At 50.1% G+C, this 12,021-nt stretch overlaps 1 non-coding gene across 1 annotated transcript; it reads right to left on the reverse strand.

The window, feature by feature from the left end:
• Positions 1-1,560: 1,560 nt before the first annotated feature.
• trnat-agu (transfer RNA threonine (anticodon AGU)) lies at positions 1,561-1,634 on the reverse strand. The gene has a single exon. It is a non-coding gene; the product is annotated as a tRNA-Thr (tRNA).
• Positions 1,635-12,021: the final 10,387 nt, after the last annotated feature.

Below are 12,021 nucleotides of genomic sequence, written 5' to 3' on the forward strand. Positions count from 1 at the left end.
AGGCTGTGCTTTCCAGGTGCTGCACTTATTGACTTTGATTTCCAGCTTCTAAAGACATCACTTTCTGCTGAGGTGCGATACAGTCAGGTACTGTTCCTGAGACGTAATCAGGTGGCCGTAATGATAGAGTGGATATGTAGTTGGAAACTTATCTGTGACGCAATATTATTCTCCCGCTCCCACTCTGCCAAGGAGAGGCTGTATGGATGGAGCTTGTTGTTACAGTCAGTCAATTTCACAATTGTGCATTTGGCAGGTCGCGGAAACGTAATTTCCCATCCATTGTCGAGAATCCAATAAGATACAGAGACGTTCGGTCTTGGGTCTGCTACGGCCTGAATTTGAATGTGGTTTTGCATGTTTGCAGGTGTATAGTTAGTGTAGTGTATATTTGACTTTTAGAGTGCAAAACAGTTTTTTTTAAGGAGTTTTAAAAATGAAGCCATCAACAGAATACTGAGTTTAATTTTTCTTTGATGACGTAAATCAGAACGGAAAAAGCGTGAATTGTTGGAGAAACTCAGCAGGCCCGACAACATCTGTGGAGAGAAACCGAGTTAAAGTTTCAGATCGACAGAACACGAGTGTTATACATTTCTATACTATAATGCTGGGAAAATTATCAGTCTTATCTGCAGAATCAGGATATTTATAAAAAAACACTCAGTGGCTGACAACTGTCACCTTTACAAATTCAAAAGGACTTTATTGACTGTAATGCTGCCTCCGTTGCTCTCAGCTGGTAGAAAGCTGTGCGTAAATGATTGCCTTTTCTTGTTTCCTTCCTGTCAGTTTGCAGCAATGTCGAATGGAGAATTGTTCCTTTCAGTGTCTAACTCAGCATGTGTCTCCATTTGTCTCTATTTGTCTCTGTGCATCCACCTCACCCTCTTTCTCTTTCACATTCTCCAACACTCTGTCTGTGCATACAGCTCATTACCTATTTCTGCTCGATTAAAAGTCTGACATTTCGAGACAGTTTGAGTGTGCAGCTGCTGAGAAGATTGTTGCTCATTGACTGGAGTGTGTAGATCGGGGCTCACATTCTCTGGATAATGTGTCTGTCAATTCGATCTCAGATCAGGCGACGTTTCTTCCTCAAACATTTGTGACTGTTTCGAATTCAAAGTAGAATTCTGAATCCACCATAAGAAAAAAACGCAAGTATACTACAACTAAAGAAGCACAACGATGTATACACTGTTGGTTTAAATGAATGAACTTTGACATCAGAGAATGAGAGTGATCAGCTGGTGGTGTCTCGGTAATTACCACAAATTTCCCCGGCAAATCTGCAACACCTCCTGTGTAATCTCGTTATTCCTACCAAACTGGGAATGAAGGAGGGGGAGAAAGAGGATAAGAAGCAGAAGTGCTTGTGGAATAACGGAAAGAAACCACAGACTTTATTGATAGTTCGGGACTAAAAAAAAAGTCACTGTTGTAACTTAACCTGGTCTCCAATTCATAACAGGGTGAATGTCCAAAAAGGCGCCGACTTGGTTGACACGGCAGTTGTAAAGAGTTGAAACACCAAGCCCAAATACGAATGCAACAAACAGGCACCGCTGGGAATTGAACCCAGGATCGTCTGTTTACTAGACAGGCGCTTTAACCAACTAAGCCACGGCGCCGCACGTTTCGGAAATTTACTCATCCATATGTGAAGTTGGTTAAGCACTTCTTCACAGTACTTGGAAATGTGTTTTCGGATCAATGTTGCTCACGGAGAATTGCAATCAGTCCTCTAATTTACAAAGACAGGGAGTTTACAGCTGAACATTCTCCACTGAAAAGGCACAGAAAAAGATAATCTTCCCTTACATTAATTTCAAACTGATACCTTCACCTGTTTAAACTGACAGTAGAAAGAGGATGTGTTCATCCTCTCCGGGCCCATGAAACACGTTAATACACACAGAGGGGACCTCAACAACCGGAACAAGGTCATTGTGGAGATTTAACGAGGTGAAATGTGTAAGTAATTGTTAACATTGGGCAGTAAAAGTTTAACGATTAGCACTGACACTGAGTCTTGCACCACCAGTTCCAAGCTCACTTCCTGCCTCATGCCTCCCAGCCATCATTGCCGATCACTAGATTTCAATGTCCTGCTCCACTTCTCAACTTATTTCCAAACGATTGCAGGTGTCTAATAGGAACCTTCAACTGTTAGAAACGTTTTCCTGGAATATAGTCGTCACTCAATGGGATAGGATTCAGTTCATATCCCGAATTACCACAGTGATGGAGGGGATGAGTTACTTTCCTGAACCTTTCTACTCCTCAGCACGGACATGCAGCCATGATACCGATGGGGGGAGTTCTATTATTTACACTCAGCGACACTGAAGAATCAGCCAGATACTTCCAACTCAGAACGGTGATATGATTGGAGGGGGATTTGCGGTGGTAGTTTCCCGTGAGTCTGCTGTCATTGTCCTGATAGACGGATGGAAAGAATCATTGGACCGATTCTGGCAGGATCCGGGTATGTGCTTTGCACGCAAGCAGGAATTAGTTTTCCTTCGAATAATTCAGAAAACGAGAAAAGATATCTTCATTATCTTCGTGGGAATTATATCCAGGTCTGTGTGATGAAAACTCGGACTCCTAAGCAGGGACCTCCAGTGATGCTGACCGTAAACCTTGTGACCTGACTTGTACACATTCCTGTGTCTGTCGTTGACTCCATAACCAACTTCAGCAGCAAAGTTGCCTTCCCCAAGTTTCGAAACAGCTCATATTATCGCCTTGTGTTTCAATGTGAAAAAAGCGGAGCTGTGATAATCTGATGTTGTTCAGCAGATGTACTGCAGAAAGGCACAGAACAGGCTGATGGTCACAATGCCTCGTTTTGACGCGCTGGCCTCCAGTGAGCCGGCGGCACTAATAAGCGAGCCGTTCAACTCGTCTTATTCTCGGTCCGGGGCTAGAAATAAACAGAGTTTTCTCGCTGAACTTGTTCAGGCTCTTGAAGGGAAGAGCCCTTGACTCAAATTATGAAAGTACATTTCACTGAAGTGGATCATGAAATCGTGTAGTGACTGTGAATACAACAATGGAAACTTTCAGCAGAGATGCAGACAACACTGAAGGGGGCACCTAAAGACAAATGTGTTTCCTTTTTTAGGGAAAGGCACTGCTTCACAAAGTGGGACTTATTGAATTAATGCAGTGACGCTGATTACCTTTGCTAGTTCTTCACTTCTCAATCTTATTTCTCCCGATCTGAATGTCTCCATTGCACATAGTAAAAGCTGAGAGGAAGTCGGCGCTCGGTCGACCCAGTGTTGTAATGGATAACGCGTCTGAATTCGATTCGGACTATCACAGTTTTGAATTCTACCTCGCTCAATTGCAGCATGTCGCTTTGCTGAAATCAGACATAACTGGTTTTATATAACATTAAGGACAAAAAAGAGTCTGCGAAGAGTAGAGGGACACCTCAAAAATCAATAAGCCAGTCTCTGTTTGGTGCCACTCGAGATGGGGGAGATATGAATCCTGTCCTTTGTTTGAATGTTTACTGTGGGGAAGGACATACAACATGGAATATAAAGGAATACAGCGCTGAACAGGCACTCAATGTTGCACCGACCTCTGAAATATTCTCAGCTCATCCCCCTATACAATCCCAAGATCATCCATATGCTTATCCAAGAATTGTTTAAATCTCCATAATGTGGCTGAGTTAAACACACTGGAGGGTAGGGCATTGCGCGCCCTTTCAGCTCTCTCAATAAAGAACCGGCCTCTGACATCTATCTTAGAGCTATCACCCCTCAATTTGTAGCTATGTACCCTCGTACAAGCTGACTTCATCATCCTATTAAAAAGACTTTCATGTCTACCCTATTTAATTCTCTGATCATCTTGTCTGTCTCCACCAAATCTCCTCTGAGCCTTCTTCTTTCCGAAAAGAACAAACCCATTTCTCTCAGCCTTTCCTCATCAGACCTTCCCCCCAGACCTGACAACATCCTGGTAAACTTCCTCTGCACCTTTTCCATGCTTTCACATCCTTGCCGACATACGGCGACCAGAAATGTACAAAATATGTCAACTGCCACGGAAATGGCGTTTTGTACATTTGCAGCATGTGTTTGCGACTCCGGAACTCAATCCCTCTACCAATGAAACCTAACACACCGTATGCCAGCTTAACAGTACTATCAACCTGGGTGGCAACTTTTCAGGATCTATGTTCATGGACATAAAGATTCCTCTTCACATACACACCAGCAACAATCTTTCCGTTGACCCAATACTCTGCCTTACTGTTATTCTTCCCAAAGTATATCGCCTCACATTTAGGTGCATTTAACTCAAATTTCCACCTCTCACCCCAATTCTGCAGTTTAACCAAATCCCCCTGCAACCTGTAACGTTTTTGCAAACTGTCCACTACTCCACCAACGTTATTGTCATCTTCAAATTTACTAATTCATCCACCTATGCCTGAGTCTAAGTCATTTATAAAAATGATAAACAGCAGTTGTCCTAAAACAAATCCTTGTGAGACACCACTGGTAACTGGACTCCAGTTTGAATATTTTCCATCCATCACCAGAAAGCCAGTTTCAATCCAATTTGCCACATTACCCTCCATCCCATGCCTCTGCATTATTTTCCAACAGCCTACCATGTGGAAACGTATCAGAGGCTTTACTGAATTCCATGTATAACACTTCAACTGCTCTACCCTCATCTACATTCTTGGTCACGTTATCAAAAAAAAATACTCGATGAGGTTTGTGAGACATTACCTGCCCTTCACGAAACAATGTTGACTATCTGAAATCAAATTGTTGCTTTATAGATTATTATACATCTTACCTTTTATAATTCATTCCAAAACCTTTCTACAACAGAAGTAAGGCTCACTGAACTATAATTACCTGCGTCATCTCTACTGCCCTCCTTGAACAAGAGCACAACATTTGGAATCCTCCATTCCTCTGGTACTAAACTTGTCGACAATGACGACTCAAATATCAAAGCCAAATGTTCTGCTTTCTGCTCCATGGCTTTTCAGAGAGTATTCGGATAAATCCCAACTGGCCTAGGTGACTGGCCTACGTTCAGTCCTTCTGGAATTGCTAACGCCTCTTCATAACTAACATTGACCGTTTTAAGTCTAATATCTCGTATCTCATTATTCTCCTCTACAATATTCTCCTTTTCCTGACTAAAAACCAATGAGAAATGTTCGTTTAGTAACTCTCCGATCTCTAGGTTCCGCACTCAACATCCCACTTCTGTCTTTGACTGTCCCTATTCCTACCCTAACCATCCTTTTAATTCTCATATACCTATCGAAAGCTTTAGGTTTCTCCTTTATCTATTTGTTAAAGACTGCTCATATCCTTTCTTTGCTCTTCTTAAGTTTCTCTTTAAATCCTTCCCAGACGATCTGTAACTCTCCATCGCCTCATCTGAACCATTTGTCTCTCAACTTATAAGCCTCCTTCTTCCAGTTTACAAGAGATTCAATTTCTTTAGTAAACCTACCTTATCACTTCCTCCCTGCCTGACAGGGACATACATATCAAGAACACGCAATACCGGTTTCTTAAACCAGCTCCACGTTTCCATTTTCTGCATCCCTTGCATTCTGCTACCCCATTCTCTGCATCCTAACTTTGCCAAATCGCATGATAATTGCCCTTCCCCAATTGACAACTCTTGACCTGTGGCATGAAATATGTAGTCTGTGGGGAAATAGATGTTGTTATCTTGAAATAAAGATTATGTTAGAGTGGAGGAAGCACTGGATGTATTGAAACGGATACAAGTTAATAAATCCCCATGATATGATCAGATCACACCTCAGAGCTCAGTCGGAAATGAGGCAAGTGATTTCTGGTCACTTGCTGAATATTGTGTCATCGATAATCAAAGGTGAGGTGCCACAACACTGTAGGCTGACTAACATGATACTACTATTTACGAAAGGAGGTAATGAAAACCAGGCAACTATAGACCTGCGAGTCTGACGTCGGTGGTGGGCACGTTGTTGGAGGGAATCCTGAGAGACAGGAATTAATGTATTTGGAAAAGCAAGACTGATTACGAATAGTCAGCAATGGCGTTATGGGTGGGAAATGATGGCTCGTTAAATTGGAAGAGTTCTTTTATGAAGTAACAAAGAGGATTGATTAGGGCAGAGAGGTGTGCGTGATCTATGCGGACTTCAGTGGTCGACAATGTTCCCCATGGGAGTCTGGTTAGCAAGGTTAGGAGATCCAAACATTTGAATTCAGAACTGGCTCGAAGGTAGAAGACAGAGGTTCGTGGTGGAGTGTTATCTTTCAGACTGGAGGCCTGTGACAACTGGAGTGCCACAAGAATAGATTCTGGGTTAATTTTCGTCATTTTCATAAATGTTTTGGATGTGAGACAGCCTTGCTCACCACTGCGATACCATGCCCCCTTCCCCTCTCCCCCCCAAACCGTGTCCCTGATGCTGTGAGACCGCCGTGCTAACCACTGAGACACCACGTCCCCCTCACCCTCCCCACCAAACCGGATCTCTGGTACTGTGAGACAGTCGTGCTAACGACTGAGACACCATGACCCCCCACCATCCACACCAAACCGGATCTCTGGTACTGTGAGGCAGCCGTGCTAACCACTGAGACACTATGCTCCCTCCCCCTTCCCCCAAACCGGGTCCCTGGTACTGTGAGGATAAAGTGAGAACTGTAGATGCTGGCGATCAGAGCTGAAAATGTGTTGCTGGAAAAGCGACGCATGTCAGGCAGCATCAAAGGAACAGGAGAATCGACGTTTGGCGCATAAGCCTGCCCTGGTACTGTGAGACAGCCGTGCTAATCACTGCGACACCATTTACATGCCCCTCCCACAAACCGGGTTCCTGGTACTGTGGGAAGCCGTGCTATACACTCAGACACCATGCCCCCCTCCCCCAAAAAGCGGGTTCCTGTTACTGTGAGATAGCCGTGCAAACCACTGAAACACCATGCCCCCTCCCCCTCTCTCCCAAACACGGTCCGTGGTACTGTGAGGCAGCAGTGCTAACCACTGAGACACCATGCCCCCTCCCCTTCCCCGACACCGGGTCTCTGGAACTGTGAGACAGTCGTGCTAACCACTGAGACACCATGACCACACCCCCTCCACCTCTCCCCAAACCAGGTCCCTTGTACTATTAGACAGACGTGCTAACCACTGAGACACTATGACCCATCCCCCTCTCCCCCTCCTCCCAATACGGGTCACTGGTACTGTAAGACAGCCATGCTCACCACTGACACACCATGACCCCTTCCCCTCCCTCTCCCGCCAAAACCCGGTCGCTTGTACTGTGAGACTCCCTCCCACTCCCTCGAAACCCCGTCCCTGGAACACTGGGGCAGCCGTGCTAACCACTGACACCATGCCCCCTTCCCCCTCACCCCCAAACCGTGTCCCTCGTGCTGTGAGACAGCCATTATAACCACTGAGACACCGTGTCCCCTCCACCTCCCTCCAAACCGGGTCCCTGGTACTGTGAGACAGCCGTGCTAACCACTGAGACACATTACCCCCTCCCCCTTTGCCCCAAACCGTGTCCCTTGAACTATGCGAATGCCTTGCTAACTACTGAAATGCCATGCACCCCTCCAACTCCCCCGAATCCGGGCCACTGGTACTGTGAGACAGCCATGTAAACACTGAGACAACATGCGCCCCTTCCCGTACCCCCAAACCGAGTCGCTCGTACTGTGAGACAGCCGTGCTAACCACTGAGATGCCATGCCCCCTTCCCCCATTCCCCTCTCCCCCAAACAGGGTCCCTGGTACTGTGAGACAGCCGTGCTAAACACTGAGACACCAAATCCCTCCACCTCCGTCTCAAACCGGGTACCTGGTACAGTGAGACAGCCGTGCTAACCACTGAGACACTATACCCCCACCCCCTCCGCCCGAAATGGTGTCCCTGGTACTGTGAGACAGCCGTGCTAACCACTGAGACAGCATACCCCCTCCTCCTCTGTCCCACACCGTGTCCCTTGAACTATGCAACTGCCGTGCCTACCACTGTCTCCTTCCTCCTCGCCACCAATCTGGGTCCCTGGGATTGTGAGACAACCGTGCTAAGCACTGAGACACCATGCCCCCTCCCACTCCCACATACCGGGTCCCTGGTACTGTGAGATAGCCATGCTAACCACTGAGATACCATGCCCCCTTCCCCTCTCCCCCCCAAACCGTGTCTCTGGCGCTGTGAGACAGCCGTGCTAACCACTGATTCACCATGCCCCCCTCCCCCTCCCCCAAACTGGTCCCTGGTAGTGTGAGACAGCCGCGCTAACCACTGAGACACTATGCCCCCTCCCCCTATTCCCCTAACGGGGTCCCTGGGACTGTGAGACAGCCGTGCTAACCACTGAGACTCTATGCCCACTCCTCCTCCCCCGCCACCCGTGTCCCTGCTACTGTGAGACAGCCGTGCTAACCACTGAGACGTTATGCCCCCACTCCCTCCGCCCCCAACCGTGTCCCTGCTACTGTGAGACAGACGTGCTAACCACTGAGACACCCATGCCTACTTCCCCTCTCCCCCTCAAACCGTGTCCTTGGTGCTGTGAGACCGTCGTGCTAACCACTGAGACACCATGCCCCCCTCACCCTCCCCACCAAACCGGATCTCTGGTACTGTGAGACAGTCGGGCTAACCATTGAGACGCCATGTCCCCCACCATCCCCACCAAACCGGATCTCCGGTAATGTGAGACAGCCGTGCTAACCACTGGTACATCATGCACCCCTCCCCCTCCACCCCAAACGGCGTCTCTGGTACTGTGAGACAGACGTGCTAACCACTGAGACACTATGACCCCTCCTCCTCCACCGCCAACCGTGTCCCTGGAACTGTGAGACAGCCGTGCTAACCACTGAGACACCATGCCGCCCTCCGCCTCCCCCGAAACCGGGTCACGGGTCCTGTGAGACAGATGTGCTAAACACTGAGACACGATGCCCCCACCCCCTCCCTCCAAACGGGTTCCCTGGTACTGTAAGACAACCGTGCTAACCACTGAGACACTATGCCCCCTCCCCCTCCCACGCAAACCGTGTCCAAGGTAATGCGAAAAAGCCTTACTAATCATTGAGACATCATGCCCCCACCCCCTACTCCCAAACAGTTTCCCTGGTACTGTGAGACAGCAGTGCTAACCACTGAGACACCATGGCCATCTCCCCCTCCCCCTCTCTCCTAAACCGGGCCGCTGGTTCTGTGAGACAGCCGTGCTAACCACTGAGACAGCATGGCCACATCACCCTCCCCCTCCCCCCCAAACCGATCCCTGGTACTGTGAGACAGCCGTGCTAACCACTAAGACACCATGCCCCCTCCCACTCCCCCTCCCCAACAAAACGATCCCTGGTACTGTGAGACAGCCGTGCTAACCACTGAGACACCATGCACTCTCCCTCATCCTCCCAAACCGTGTCCCTGGTACTGTGAGACAGCCGTGCTAACCACGGAGACACCATGCCCCCCTCCCGACCCCAGAAAACGGGTCACTGCTACTGTGAGACAGACGTACTAACCACTGAGACACCATGTCCCCCTCCCTCTCCACCCAAAGGAAAGTCCCTGGAACTGTGAGACAGCCGTGCTAACAACCGAGACACCATGTCCCCTTCCTCCTCACCCCCAAGCCGGGTCCCTAGGGATGTGAGACAGCCGTTCTAAGCAGTCAGACACCATGCCCCCGCCCCCTCCCGCATATTGGGTCCCTAGTACTGTGAGACAGCCATGCTAACCACTGCGATACCATGCCCCCTTTCCCCCTCGCCCCCAAAACGTGTCCCTGGTACTGTGAGACATCCGTGCTATCCACTGAGACACCATGCCCACTCCCCTCCACCCCAAACCGGTCCCTGGTACTGTGCGACAGCCATGCTAACCAATGACACACTATGTCCCCTTCCCCCTAACCCCCAAACCGGGTCCCTGGTACTGTGCGACTGCCGTGCTAAGAACTGAGACACCATGCCCCCTCCCACTTCCACATACCGGGTTCCTGGTACTGTGAGACAGTCATGCTAACCACTGAGATACCATGCCCCCTTCCCCTCTCCCCCACAAACCGTGTCACTGGTGCTGTGAGACAGCTGTACTAACCACCGAGGCTCTATGACCCCACCCCCTCCCCCGCAAAACGTGGCCTTGGTACTGTGAGACAGACTGCTAACCACTGAGACACTGTGTCCCCTTCCCCTTCCCTGCAAACCTCGGGCCCCTTGTACTGTGAGACAGCCGACCTAACGAATAAGACACCAAGCCCCCCTTCTCCTCCCTCCCAAACAAGGTCCCTGGTACTGAGAAACCATGCCCCCTCTCCGCCTTCCCGCCAAACTAGGACCCTGGGATTATGTCCCCCGCCCGCTCCACTTCTCCCCCATACCGGGTCCCTGGTACTTTACGATAGCCGTGCTAACCACTGATACACCATGACCCCCTCCCCCTCCCCCCAAACGGGTCCCTGGTAGTGTGAGACAGTCATGCTCACCACTGAGACACTATGCCCCCTCCCCCTACGCCCCTAACGGGTCCCTGGTAGTGTGAGACAGTCATGCTCACCACTGAGACACTATGCCCCCTCCCCCTACGCCCCTAACGGGTCCCTGGGACTGTGAGACAGCCGTGATAACCACTGAGACACTATGCCCACTCCCCCTCCCCAGCAAACCGTGTCCCTGGTACTGTGAGAAAGATGTACTAACCACTGAGACACCATGCCCCCTCCCCCTCCCCCCAAACGGGGTCCCTGGTACTGTAAGACAGCCCTGCTAACCACTGAGATATTATGCCACCGCCCCCTACATCACAAACAGGGTCCCTGGTACTGTGAGACATCCGTGCTCACCACTGAGACACCATGGCCACCTCCCCCTCTCCGTCTGCCCCAAACTTAGGCCCTTGGTACTGTGAGACAGCCGTGCTAAACACTGAGGCACCATGCCTCGCTCCCCCTCCCACCAAACCAGTCCCTGGTACTGTGAGACAGCCGTGCTAACCACTGAGACACCATGCCCCCTCCGCACCGACGCGATCCCTGGTACTGTGAGACAGCCGTGCTAACCACTGAGACACCATGCCCTCTCCCTCATCCGCCCAAACCGTGCCCCTGATACTGTGAGGCAGCCGTGCTAACCACTGAGACAGCATACCCCCTCCTCCTCTGCCCAAAACCGTGTGTCTTGAACGATGCGACTGCCGTGCTAACCACTGAGACACCATGTCTCCTTCCTCCTCGCCTGCAATCTGGGTCCCTGGGAATGTGAGACAATCGTGCTAAGCACTGAGACACCATGCCCCCTCCCACTTCCACATACCGGGTCCCTGGTACTGTGAGACTGTCATGCGAACCACTGAGATACCATGCCACCTTCCCCTCTCCCCCGCAAACCGGGTCCCTGGTATTGTGAGAAAGCCGTACTAACAACTGATATATTATGCCACCTCCCCCTACATCACAAACAGGGTCCCTGGTACTGTGAGACAGCCGTGTTAACCACTGAGACACCATGGCCACCTCCCCCTCTCCCTCTCCCCCAAACTGGGCCCTTGGTACTGTGAGACGGCCGTGCTAAACACTGAGGCACCATGCCTCCCTCCCACTCCCTCCAAACCAGTCCCTGGTACTGTGAGACAGCCGTGCTAAACAATAAGACACCATGCCCCCTCCGCCCCAACCCGATCCCTGGTACTGTGAGACAGCCGTGCTAACCATTGAGACACCATGTCCCCTCCCTCTCTGCCCCAAACCGTGTCCCTTATACTATGCGACTGCCGTGCTAACCACTGAGACACCATGTCTCCTTCCTCCTCGCCCCCAATCCGGGTCCCTGGGAATGTGAGACAGCCGTGCTAAGCACTGAGACACCATGTCCCATCCCACTCCAAATACCGGGCCCGTGGTACTGTGAGACAGCTGTGCTAACCACGGAGACACCATGGCCCCCTCCCCCTCCCCCTCTCCCCCACACCGGGTCCCTGCT

This window comes from Chiloscyllium plagiosum, unplaced genomic scaffold (genome assembly GCF_037043375.1).
Source record: "Chiloscyllium plagiosum isolate Xiang-an unplaced genomic scaffold, Cpla_swu_hap1 HiC_scaffold_18, whole genome shotgun sequence".
Lineage (NCBI taxonomy): Eukaryota > Metazoa > Chordata > Chondrichthyes > Orectolobiformes > Hemiscylliidae > Chiloscyllium > Chiloscyllium plagiosum.